At 42.3% G+C, this 13,911-nt stretch overlaps 1 long non-coding RNA gene across 1 annotated transcript in view; it reads right to left on the reverse strand.

The window, feature by feature from the left end:
* Positions 1 to 308: 308 nt before the first annotated feature.
* The window catches only part of LOC132711782 (uncharacterized), a 29,137-nt gene continuing 15,534 nt past the window's right edge, over positions 309 to 13,911 (reverse strand). The window contains exons 3-5 of the long non-coding RNA XR_015729426.1: positions 3,230 to 3,314; positions 1,952 to 2,157; positions 309 to 1,510 (exon numbers count right to left, since the gene is read on the reverse strand). This is a non-coding gene — a long non-coding RNA (uncharacterized LOC132711782). The remainder of the gene's footprint in view (positions 1,511 to 1,951; positions 2,158 to 3,229; positions 3,315 to 13,911) is intronic.

The following is a 13,911-nucleotide window of genomic DNA, read 5'->3' on the forward strand; positions in this document are numbered from 1 at the left end:
AAGTCTGTTCTTCAAAGCATCGATCAGAGAGACACTGAAGGGCCTGAGCTCCCTCACTTTGGGAGATATCAGAAGGAGGCTACTAAAAAATAAAATAGCCTCTTTGCTTCTTGTTTCATTTTCAATCCCTCTGAGAATCCTGCTGCCGTATTTTTGCATTGCAAACTTTCAGGAGCTGAAAAGGGGCCTGCCTGGGATACAGGTGGCCCAATGCAGTAAGCCAGATAGCTGGGGACCCACTTCCAAAGTTTATCTACTCTTTTTAAATGTTAAGTTGCTTTAAAAGACCAGATGATATTTCCTATATGTACTCTTTTCAGATTTTTATTTCTGCACCTTGTCTAATTTTTCTGGTTTATGTTTCTTCCCTTGGCACGTGGTTTTTAGCTTTTAAAGATTCCTTTAAGGTTGTCCATTGAGTTTATCATCTCAGTGTGGAAAAGGAAGGAAGGGAAGGAGGGAGGGAGGGAAGAAGGAAGAAAGGAAGGAAGATGGATGGGAGGAGGAAGGAAGGATGGATGGAGGGAGGGAGGGAGGGAGGGAGGGAGGGAGGGAAGAAGGAAGGAAGGAAGGAAGATGGATTGGAGGAGGAAGGAAGGAAGGAGGGAGGGAGGGAGGGAGGAAGGAAGGAAGGAAGGAGCGAGGGAGGGAGGGAAGAAAGGAAGAAAGGAAGAAAGATGGATGGGAGGAGGAAGGAAGGAAGGAGAGGGAGGGGAAGGAGGAAGGAAGGAAGAAGGGAGGGAGGTGGCGCAGTGGTTAGAGTGCAGTACTGCAGCTACTTCAGCTGACTGCTAGTTCAGCAGATCAGCGGATCAAATCTCACTGGCTCAAGGTTGACTCAGCCTTCCATCCTTCTGAGGTGGGTAAAATGAGGACCCAGATTGTTGGGGGCAATATGCTATTTAGTATACTGTCTTTGGTGTAAGCCACCCAGAGTCCTCGGAGAGTGGGTGGCATAGAAATATGACTAATAAAATAAAAATAAAAAATAAAGAAGGAAGAAAGGAAGGAAGATGGATGGGAGGAGGAAGAAAGGAAGGAGGGAGGGAGGGAAGAAGGAAGGAAGGAAGGAAGGAAGGAAGGAAGGAAGGAAGGAAGGAAGGAAGGAAGGAAGATGCTGCACCTTCAAAGTTTTCTGCCCCTTCTGTGGACGCCTAAGGTGGGTGTACAGAAGACCCCAGAAGCTGTTTGTGCCCCCCCAGCTGGTTGAAGGGGACCAAATCAGTCGCCAGTCGATCTGGTTCCTTTTTACCAGCCCCAGGAGCACAAGAAAACCAGATCTGTCTGCTGGCTGCCTTCCTTCCTGCAGCGGCCTGCCGTCCCCGGAGTCCGAGGGGTGAGAACGCTCCACGCTCACAATCTATCCCAAAGATACATACTTCTTAACATTCCATAGCCGTCCGATTCCATATGGGCATATGAAGAAGTATGTAGACTCAGGAGGGAGAGACGGGAAGCAGCCGGGGCCGGCTGTTCTGCCGTGGATTTCCATCACCAGTCACCGAACGCCCTGCAAACAAAACAGAATCAAAGCAGAGAATGGAAGACAAGATTTGGCCGAGGCGGTCCAGAAAGTCAAGATGGCAGCTGTGGCAGGGCAATAGTACAGCTTTTAATAATCTTCTTTCAATCTGTCTTGTTTTATTAATGTTTTATCATTGTAATTATTTTCATTCCTTTTATAACTTGTAAGAAACCCAGGGTCACCTTGTAGGGAAGACGGACAGCAAAATATAAATAAATAAATGTAATGAATAAAATAAATAATAATAAAGCAAAGATATGACTGGGTTTGTGGGGGGGGTTGTTTTTTTTTAATTTGATTTATATGCCACCCTTCTCCGGAGACTCAGGGCGGCTTACAATGCGTTAAGCAATAGCCTTCATACTTCTGTATATTTATACAAAGTCAACTTATTGCCCCCACAAACTGGGTCCTCAATTTACCTACCTTAGAAAGGATGGAAGGCTGAGTCAACCTTGAGCCTGGGGAGATTTGAACTTGCAGTAATTGCAGGGAGCTGAATGTTAATAACAGGCTATTAGTCTGCTGCGCCACCAGGTTTCTTCCATCATGGCTGCCATCTTGACTTGACGGGCTCATCAGAATATCATCGGACTCCAGCTACCAGCCCTGGATGACATCTTCGCATCTCACTGTTTGAAGAAGTTGCACAACATTTTCAGAGACTCTTCCTATCCTGCTTACAATCTTTTTGGACTGTTGCCTTCTGGCAGAAGATACAATTAAAACTCGGACCTCACGTTTTCTGAATAGTTTTTATCCCAGAGCTATAATTGCACTCAACGATGAACTAAAGTGATGGGAGTTTTCCGAAGCTCCCATGTCACACCCCTCCTGCGTGACCTGCATTGGTTACCGGTTGCCCACCGGGTGAGGTTCAAGGTGCTGGTGATTACTTATAAAGCCCTACATGGCTTAGGCCCGGGGTATTTGGCGGATCACCTGCAGCCAGCAACAGCTCCCCATTGCCCCATGTGCTTACATAGAGAGGGCCCACTTGGGGTCCCGTCGGCCAAACAATGTCGGCTGATGGCCCCTAGGGAGAGAGCCTTCTCTGTGGGCGCACCTACCCTCTGGAATCAGCTCCCCTTGGAGCTCCGGGTAGCCCCCGACCTTCGCTCCTTTCACCGTGACCTTAAAACATGGCTGTTTCGTCAAGCTGGCCTGGACTGAATGGGGTTTTAATGGGAATTTTAGTTTTTATTGTTGAATTTTAATTGGACTTGTTGTTTATTGCTGTGAGCCATCCTGAGTCCTTGTGGAGAAAGGGCGGCATATAAGTCTGATAATAAATAAATAAACTAAAGGCCATCATCAGTGAGCTGTTGGACAGCATTACTTGGTCTGTTGTGTGGATGTTTGGGTGGTTTAGGGGTGGGGAATTGGGGTGGGTGGGGGGGTATTTGGGGATTGTTATGTGTGTTGGACCTGGTCTTTGGGTGTTAAGTGAATTTCGTTGTATGGGTATACTGTGTATACACATACAATGACAACAAAGTTATTATTATTAAAGGGAAACCTCCAAGAACGAATTTTGAATGGAAAGCTGGCTAGAGTCACTGATTTTAGAACTGGAATAAATAAATAAATAAATGACATAATCAAGCTCCCTTTGAAAAGCAAAAGAGGCCTCTAACCTTTAAGAGCAGGTGGGCGTCTCAGGAATTTTGAAATAGAAAATGTCATGGGTGCCCTCAGACATACCTCCTCGGCTTGAGAGTGGCCCCTTCAGACAATGACCGCTGTTGGGGATGAAGCCGCCATGGATCCATTTCACAGGAAAACCAAGCTGTAAAATGAAAACAGCGAGAAACTGAACTCGAGGCTAAGCCTGAGGGAATGCTGAGCCCCAGAACCTTTCAGTTCTCTGATCCAGATAAACCCATTTCACAGACACGCAAGCTGAGGATGCAAATGAGAAATACCTTGCGTAAGATGGTGACAACATCCCAGAGATAAATCTGACTCCTGAAATGCATTTGATCCGGCAAACGGTGAGGCTAAAATATGGATGTTTTCACACAACATGCTTTACTGGATCAGATCTAGCGGCTGCGTTTGCACAATTGTGTTTGGTTATCTTGATAAGGGTGATTTTCTACTTTGGTGGTTGAGCATATCATGAGAATCCACTCTGTTGGATTAACCTTAACCAGGGAACAATTTTTAGTTCAGGAACCAGGTAAGCATATTGAGTGAACTTAGTTTCCAAATATCTTTATCTAAATACAATTAATCCTCGCCTAACAACCACAATTGGGACCAGAATTTCCACTGCTAAACAAGACAGTCGTTTGCCACTGTTGTTAAGCGAATCATTGCAGTTGTTAAGCGAGTCACGAATCTGGCTTCCCCCATTGACTTCACTTTTTGTCAATGGCCAAGAGTCCAAATACTGTATTGATCCAGGGGTGAAATGCTACCAGTTTGGCTCGGTTCGACCGAACTGGTAGCGATGGCAGCGGGTGGTTCAGAGAACCAGTAGTGACGGCAGTGTGAGGCTCCGCCCACCTGCCCGGTCATCGCTACTTCCTGCTTTTAACCAGGAAATAACCTGTTTTTTACCCTCTGTGCATGCGCAGAAGGGTTTGCGCATGTCCACGTGTGCACGACACACGGCACGTGCACTTCCGAGCCGGTAGGGAAGGTAAGTAGATTTCACCACTGTATTGATCATATGATTGTGGGGGTGCTGTGATGTTGCTGTTATAACAGAATAGACTAACAGATTCGGAAGGGCCCTTGGAGGTCTTCTAGTCCAACCCCCTGTTCTGGCAGAAAACCCTATACCATTTCAGACAAATGATTGCCCAGTCTCTTCTTAAAAACTTCCAGTGTTGGAGCAACTTCACAACTTCTGGAAGCAAGTTGTTCCACTGATTAATTGTTTAATTTCCTGACAGTTTCACCAGGCAGGCCTGGTCTAATTTTCTCCCTCTTTTTCAAATTTAATTTTTAATATTTTTTAGTATTTTTAAATATTCAAATGTTTAAATTTGTTTTAAATTGATTGGGGTTTTAATCTGTCTGGGCCAAAACTATTTAATTTGATTTTATTTCTGCTTTTTAAATTTTGTATGTATGTATTTTATTGATGGCTGTGCACCGCCCTGAGTCCTTCGGGAGTAGGGCGGTATACAAATCAAATAAAAGTAAAGTAAAGTAAAAAAAGTTAATTAATTAACTGTCAGGAAATTTCTCCTTAATTCCAGGTTGCTTCTCTCTTTGATTAGTTTCCATCCAGAGCTTCTTGTCCTGCCTTCAGGTACTTTGGAGAATAGTTTGATTCCGTCTTCTTTGTGGCAGCCCCTGGGATATCGGAACAGTGCTAACATGTCATCCCGGTCCTTCTTTTCATTAAACTACACATATCCAATTCCAGCCACTGTTCTTCATATGTTTTAGCTTCCAATCCCCTAATCCTCTTTGTTGCTCTTCTCTGCACTCTTTCTAGAGTCTCCACATCTTTTTTACATCGTGGCAACCAAAACTGAATGCAGTATTCCAAGTGTGGCCTTAGCAAGGCATTATAAAGTGGTATTAACACTTCACGTGATCTTGATTCTATCCCTCTGTTTAGGCAGCCTAGGACTGTGTTGGCTTTAAGTGCAAGGACTGGTCATAAGTTTCAGTGGCATTGTAACTTTGAACGGTCGCTAAACAAATGGGTGTAAGTCAAGGACCACCTGTACCGAATCACGAAATTGATCAAATCCACAGTTTAGTTTTATTTAAGGATTATTTATTTGCTTGTTAAATTTGTTTGCTGCCGATCTCACCACAAGGTAAAGATTGCCTTCTTCCTTTGGCCCCCATCTCACCACGCAGTCACACATTCCAAGATCCCTCCAACCCAATTTCTAATTTCTCTTTCAAATTCCCCTCCAGATGTGTTGGCTGGGATTGGCAAGAGAAATCGTGTGCATCACAATGTCATCACCCCGATTACACAATTTATGTCAAAAATAGATACAATGCCCCCCCCCACACCATTTCTCCCCATTGAGCTGCCTTAAATCCCTCCCTGATGCCTTCCCTTGTTTTACCTCAGCTCGGTCTCCTCCCAACAGCAGTTAAAATTAATTCCTATACTCAAATCACCTGGTTATTAAATAAATCATCTTCCGGCTTTTCCCAATCGTAAATTAGATGCTGGACACTTAAGATATGATAAAAGAGGCAATAAATTGTTTAAAAAGGTCCCTGGCAGATCAAGAATCATTTACATCTGAAGATTACATAATAATCACAGGAATTCTGCAGATAATTTCCTGTGATTATTATACAAACTTCAGTTGTAAATTGAATTTCTTTGAAAGAAGAGTTAAGGCTTGACTGAGGCTGGGAGAGAGCAGAGTTCAGATGTTCGTAAATTGTAGTGACTGTTTTTCTTTCTTTTTTAAAAAAATAATACTTATTAAATTTCCAAAGATTAAAATAAACAGTACAAAAAGAAACATAATACACAAAAAAAAGCAAGAAAAACACACACACACACACACAAACGCAAAACAAAAAATATAAACAACCAAAAACAAACATATCAAAATTTCAATACTAATAACTTTTCTGCATCGCTATCTCAAACCTATTTAACCTCTTTACACAAATTCTACTTCTAAATATCTCTATTTTAAACTTACATCTTTATTTAAATTATCTTGATTTCTATTCACAATTCGGTCTCAATAACAAAAATATCCCTTAAATTTTATGTTTACTCTCCAGCCAGGAATACCATTTATTCCATATTAAATAGTACTCGGTGTCCTCCCTCTCCTTCATTTCCATAGATAATCTGTCCATCTCTGCACATTTGTATATTTTTTTTTATTATGATTTGATCAGGAGGGGTGTCAATTTTGTGCTATCACAATTCTACTTGCCCTTAGTATGTGTAATATGATATATTGTATACTTTTCTGCATTTTCCCTTCCAAAATACCCAGGAGAAACTTGACTGTTTTTCTTTAAAACCATGTTCTCAAGATCAGGCCTTCAATTCTTCTCCAGCCCATGAGGAAGCAAGTAACATTAGCTGTTCCAGTTTCAAAGTGGTGTTTTCCCCTCTTTTCCCAACACAACATGGGCCAGGCCATTTCAATGATGAGCTAGTTGTTGATGCTTTTAGAGTGAACCAGTTTGGTCTAGTGGTTAAGGCACCGGACTAGAAAGCAGTGAGTTCGAGTCCTGCCTTAGCCATGAAAACCAAATGGGTGACCCTTTCTCAGGGTCTTTCTCAATCTTTCTCAGCCCAACCCAGCTCACAAGGTTGCTGTTGTGCAGAAAATATGAGGAGGAAGGCCTGTTGGATATGTTTTTGCCACTTTGAGTTAATCATCATCATCTGCTCAGCTTCTATTGGACCATCTCCTTCCCCTCCAGTCACTCTAGTTGACTCAGCTTTCCAAGGTCAGTAAAATGAGGTCCCAGATTGTTGGGGGGGGGCAAGATCCTGACTCTGTAAACAACTTAGGCTTTTTTGGAAATTATATAGTTTAATTATTTTTCCACTTGAAGATTTAGGCTAGAAGATGGGTCTACTGTAGATCACAGGCTGGGCCTGATTAGCAATGATGGCATTGCACTGGAATAAGAGTTTCAAATCAGACCTTATTAAATCCCACTGCTTGGGCTCACCCAACACAAAACAACAAACCATGATGTACAAACAGAATGGCTTATTTTACTCAAGCTGAATAACCCATGTTGTGATTAATGGGATGGGTAGGCTTAGTCAAGGTCAAGGCGCAAAGTGGCTTGGCAAAGATGGGAAAGGAAAATGAACCCTTGGTCCATTTAGCACCCAGAAGTAGGGAAATGACCTTTGTCCCTTCTGTTGATAGTAGAATGACACATCATAGCACTGCTCAGTGCTTGCAGGGGTTGCTGGGAATTATAGATCACTACCTGGAAAGCTACCGGCTCCCTACCTTCAGCTGCTCCTTCCTGGAAGATCTGAGTGATTAAGAATCTCAACATAAAATACAGTTTGTATATCATCTGTCTGTCTGTCTGTCTGTCTGTCTGTCTGTCTGTCTGTCTCTATCTATTTATCTATCTATCTATCTATCTATCTATCTATCTATCTATCTATCTATCTTTCTATCTATCATCTATCTATATCTATCAATCATCTATCTATCTATCTATCTATCTATCTATCTATCTATCAATCATCTATCATCTATCTCTCTATCTATCTCTCTATCATCTATATTTATCTATCCAGAGGTGGGTTTCAGCAGGTTCTGACCAGTTCTGGAGAACCAGTAGTGGAAATTTTGAGTAGTTCAGAGAACCGGTAGTAAAAATTCTGACTGGCCCCGCCCCCATCTATTCTCTGCCTCCGAAATCCCAGCTGATCGGGAGGAAATGGGGATTTTGCAGTAACCTTCCCCTGGATTGGAGAGGGAATGGAGATTTTGCAATATCCTTCCCCTGGAGTCGGGTGGGAATGGAGATTTTTACAGTATCCTTCCCCTGCCACGCCCACCAAGCCATGCCCACCAAGCCATGCTCACAGAACGGGTAGTAAAAAAAATTGAAACCCACCACTCTATCTATCTATCTATCTATCTATCTATCTATCTATCTATCTATCTATCTATCTATCTATCATCAATCTAATCTAATCTAATCTAATCTAATCTAATCTAATCTAATCTAATCTAATCTAATCTAATCTACCTATACACACAGACACACAGGGCTCTATCAGATGGCAGTCCTGTAGGGGTGAGACCTGTTTAACCGAATTTAACCTAATTTGATCATGACTAGACGGGGAGATAAATACAGGAAAAGGTTGTTCTCAAAAATTTGGATTGGAGCCATGTACAGTAGTTAGTACATGTTAGTACCTGGAAGCCAACAGCATACATACGTCATTATTGGGACACTGCATCAGCTGTAGCTTTCAAACGCTCTTCATGGGCAGCCACCTGAACAGCATCTTATGGTAACCCATGTAGGAGGAGGTAAAAGCATGAGTGATGGTAGGCAGATCCTGTTAGTCCGGGAATGTTGTGATTTTGCACACTAATTAAATATAGTGTGCCAAGGTTCTCCTGGCCACACCTTTCACCTGCTAGCCAAGCAGGAGCTGCAAGTTCAAGAAAAACCTCTAATCTAGGATTAGCAAGTAAAAGAAACAATGATAGCTTGGGGAAGAAACTTTGGATATTCAATTGATTTGGAAAAATGCCAACAACTATGGGAAAGGAATTATAAATTAACGGTCTCCACTGCATATAAGAAAAATCAATATGAAATGTTTTATAGATGGCATATGCCACCTGAGAAATTAGCAAAAATGTTTAAAGAAAAATCAGCTAAATGTTGGAAGTGTCAACAACTACCAGGATTTTATTATCATATGTGGTGGACATGTCCAGAAGTTAAAAACTATTGGATTAAATTTAAGACTTGGTTGGAGGAAATGATACTTCAACGTATTGAATTTAAACCAGAGTTGTTCCTACTGGGTATCCTACCTAAAAAAATTAGCAAGGAAACAGTTTATCTGATAATACATGTAATAACAGCTGCAAGGATTGTCTATGCACAAAATTGGAAATCGGAGAAAATATCTTTGGAAGAAGAAGTAATAAAACAAATCTTAGATTGTGCAGAAATGAATAGATTAACTTTGATGATTAAAGATAGAGAAGACTCAGAATATTTTAAAATATGGAATGATTTTTATTATTGGTTGGAGAAGAGATATACATGATTAATTATATAAGTATGTAAAATTATGTGATGAGTTGAATATTATGTTAGTGATGAATTGATATTGTGGACGGGAAAAGGATCAAGATAGAAGTAATGACAACTATATAGAAAAAGAAAGAACTTTGGAAGATAACACTGAGATGTCACAGGGAAGAGAAAACTGATGTATTAAATGTTTGTTTGTGTAAAAAGTACAAAACTTTTTATTAAAAAAAGAAAGAAAGAAACCTCTAATCTGTGAACCATTTCTGAACACAGGAGTCCAGTTCCATTCAGAGTCAGAGGGGGAATGACTCCTGTATCATTTAGGTTCATGAGCTCAAGGCCTCTCTATCTTGAAGGGAATTGGAGTCTGTTCCTCCCATCCTGACATTCGCTGGGTCGACATTTCCACCATGCAGCAGAAGTGGACAGATGCCAAAAACTACACAAGGGATATCGTTAGATTAATTGCAGCTGTCAGGGTTGTCTACAAGTAAAGGTAAAGGTAAAGGAGTCCCTGTGGATTTTACTCCACTAATCGGGTTGCCGACTTTAGGGGTGGGGTGCGTATCTCCATTTCAAGGGCCTTTGAGCCAGCGTGTCCAAAGACATTTCTGTGGTCATGTGGCCAGTAGGACATCACGGAGTGATGGAGTTTCCCACCAAAGTGTTACCTATTTATCTACTCACATTTACATGCTTTCAAATTGCTAGGTTTTTTTAAAAAAATATTTTTTACTATTTTACATCATACATTTCCTTTCTATGTTGAGCAGTGTGCTCTCTAGGTGTCCAAGGTGTTAACATACAAACTTACAAGCATCATCATCATCATTATACATATATATATATATATATATATATATATATATATATATATATATATATATATATATATATATATATATATATATATATATACACACACACAAATATGTGGTAATATATAAACAAATATGCAATAACATCAATCATATTGTAACATATATTATCTTCCATTATAGTATCAATTATATAACCGTCAACAAAAATTTACTCATCTGTTTTTCTTTCTCCTGTAAACCATATTTCACCTAATTCCACTCCTCTAACCTCCGTATCTGTCATTTAACCATTTATAGAATAGTTCCCATGTTGTGAAATAATCCAAGTCTTCTTTTCCTTTAATTTTTAGGGTTAACCTATCCATCTCTGCACATTCCAGGATTTTTTTGATTATGATGTCATCTGCAGCAGTGGTGAAATCCAAATTTTTTTACTACTGGTTCTGTAGGCGTGGCTTGGTGGGCGTGGCAAGGGAAGGATACTGCAAAATCTCCATTTCCATCCCACTCCAGGAGAAGGATATTGCAAAATCCCCATTCCCTCCCCACTCTTGGGGGAAGGATACTGCAAAATCCCTATTCCTTCCCCACTCCTGGGGGAAGGATATTGCAAAATCTCCATTCCTATCCCACTCTGGGGCCAGCCGGAGGTGGTATTTGCTGGTTCTCTGAACTACTCAAAATTTCCGCTACCGGTTCTCCAGAACCTGTCAGAACCTGCTGGATTTCACCCTTCAGGGGTTTCCAGTATTGTGCATATGCTATCCTAGCAGCTGTTAGGATGTGTAAACCCAGATTTGTGTAACTTTTACTGTAATTTCCTGAAAGCATGCCAAATTGCTAAGTTGGCAGGAGTAGGGCAAGGACAAGAGCTCACCCAATCGTGCGATGCTCGGGTCTCAAACCTGGCCTGTCCGCTTTCCAGCCAACAAGCCCAACATCTTAACTCCTGAGCCATCGTGCCATCCCTGGTATATTCAAGACCTGGCCCAAAAAGTCACAGTGGCATCCACGATGGAGTGACCAAAGGTCTCCCTGCTTTTTATGTACATCACAGGTGCAACACCCATTTAGAAAAGGTGGAGTTTTGATTCCACCATCACAATATCCATCCTATCTTTTTTTTTTCTTCTCATCATACGCTGCAGATCTCTTTGGTCTATTTTCACATGAGGCATGCTAAATTAATCTACTTTCTGGAGTTGCCCAGACTGAACCCTAAACTCAGTCCATGTGCCAGGCTAAAAAAATATGGCTGACAAGTTTACTTTTTCAGTATTGATCCATTTCCCTTGCGTGAATTCTATAGAAATAAAATAAAATGCATTGTTTTCCTTGACTTGCTCCTTCCCTGGCTTGGCCCTACCTCTTATTGGGAATAATTATCATAATTTCGGAAACTTGTATGCCATCTAACCCTCAACACCTCTGAAATTACCATAGAATCAACAGAAAATTAAAAAAAATAACAGTAATGAAGACAAGGGCGATGAAGGGAAGGGTCTCATTCTCGCTCACCAAAGTCCTGGGTGAACCTCTCCTGCCCCTCCTCTCCTGGGAGAGACTGTAATTATGGTAGAATCCATGTATTGCCTTTAGAAAAATCCAGCCCTTGGCAACTGCAGTTCTAGCCATCTACAATCTGGTACCCACCAGATCAGTGGTGGGTTGCCCCCGGTTCGGACCGGTTCTATAGAACCGGTAGTAAAACTGGCGGGAGACTCCGCCCACTGACCCCGATGTCATCAGGAAGCTTCTGCGCATGCGCAGAAGTGCGTGCACGGCCCCGTTGCAAACTGGTAGTAAAGGAACCCACCCCTGCTCCAGATGCTTTGATTGGGAACTGTCAGAATATTATATTAGCATTATCAGAATGCCAGAGGCCACACTGGCAGAAGATTCTGGGCAGCCTAATCGAAGACATCTGGAGAACATAAGATGGGAGACCATTCTAGGAGTTAGCAAGAAAAGGCCTTCTTGGCAAGAGCAAACTGGAGACTTGTTCCTGATTATAGATAGTCCTTGATTTATGACCACATGTGGGGCAGTATTTTGGTTGCAGTTGTCAATCTAGTCACCTCACGACTAGACCCAGTTTTATGACCATTTCACCCTAGTTGTTAAGCGAATCACACAGTTTTTAAGTGAATGTAGTTTCCCCCACTGACTTTGCTTATCAGAAGCTGGCTGGGAAGGTTGCAGGCCATGATCATATGACCACATGACACTGCAACTGTCACAAATGTGAGCCAATTGCCAAGCATCCAAATTGCAATAATGTCATCGCAGTGGGTGGTACGACAGGAAAAATCATAACAAAATACCATAATAACAGAGTTGGAAGGGACCTTGGAGGTCTTCTAGTCCAGCTCCCTGCAAGCAGGAGACTATACCAGGGGTCTGTAACCTTAAATACTCAAAGAACCATTTGGACCCATTTCCCACAGAAAAGAAAACATCGGGAGCCACAAAACCTGGGTGGGCGTGGCCAACTCGATGTCACTCACTTCCACCAGTCACATGACACCCCCCCCCAGCCACGCCTACCCAGCCAGTCATTAGGGCAGAGAACCAGTTGTTAAAAAACACCGGGAACCACAAAATCCTTTTGACATATCTCTCTCTCCCCTCCCTCCCTCTCTCTCTGTATCTCCCTTTCTCTGCCCTGGCTACTTCTCCATCCCCCACCGTCGCCCTTACCTTCTCAGGCCAGGCAAGGAGTGACTGGGAAGGGAGGGCGAGGGGCGGGGCCACCCAGTGGTGGGATCACCTGACAGGGAGCCACAGCAGAGGGCCCAAAGAGCCGCATGCGGCTTGGGAGCTGCAGGTTGCTGACCCCTGCTTTATACCATTTCAGCCAAGTGGCGGTCCAGTCTCTTCCTAAAAACCTCCAATGATGGAGCACCCACAACTTCTGACAGCAAGTCGTTCCACTGGTTAATTGTTCTCACTGTTAGAAAGTTTCTCCTTAGTTCTAGGTTGCTTCTCTCCTTGATTACTTTCCATCCATTGTTTCTTGGGTTAACTTCTGGTACTTTGGAAAATAGGTTGACCTCCTCTTCTTTGTGACAGTCTCTCAAACATTGGAACACTGCTGTCACCCCTACTCCATCTTTTCACTAGACTAGACACACTCAGTTCCTTCAACCATTCTTCATATGTTTTAGCCTCCAGTACCCTAATCATCTTTGTTGCTCTTCTCTGCAAATCTTTCCAAAATCTCAACAACTTTTTTATAATACGGGTGACCAAAACTGGATGCAGTATTCTAAGTGTGGCCTTACTAAGGCTTTATAAAGAGGTACTAATACTTCACGTGATCTTGATACTAGCTTTCTCTTAATGCAGCCTAGGATTGTATTGCTTTTTTTTTGATTGCCACTGCACACTGCTGGCTCATGTTTAAGTGATTGCCCACTAGGACTCCAAGATCCCTCTCACAGTTACTGCTGTTGAGCCAGGTTTCACCTAATCTGTATCTGTACATTTGGGTTTTTCTTGCCTAAGTGTACAACTTTACTTTTCTCCATATTGAATTTCATTTTGCTGAATAGGGCCCAGTGTTCAAGTCTATCGAGATCCATCTGGATTTGGAGCCTATCTTCTGGGCAGTGGTGAAATCCAATTTTTTTTACTACCGGTTCCGTGGGCGTGGCTTGGTGGGCATGGCAGGGGAAGGATACTGCAAAATCCCCATTCCCATCCCACTCTTGGGGGAAGGATGCTGCAAAATCCCCATTCCCTCCCCGCTCCTGGGAGAAGGATACTGCAAAATCCCCATTCCCATCCCACTCCTGGGGGAAGGATACTGCAAAATCCCCATTCCCTCCCCACTCCTGGGAG

This window comes from Pantherophis guttatus, chromosome 10 (assembly GCF_059756535.1).
Source record: "Pantherophis guttatus breed Tessera chromosome 10, ASM5975653v1, whole genome shotgun sequence".
Taxonomy (NCBI): Eukaryota; Metazoa; Chordata; class Lepidosauria; order Squamata; family Colubridae; genus Pantherophis; species Pantherophis guttatus.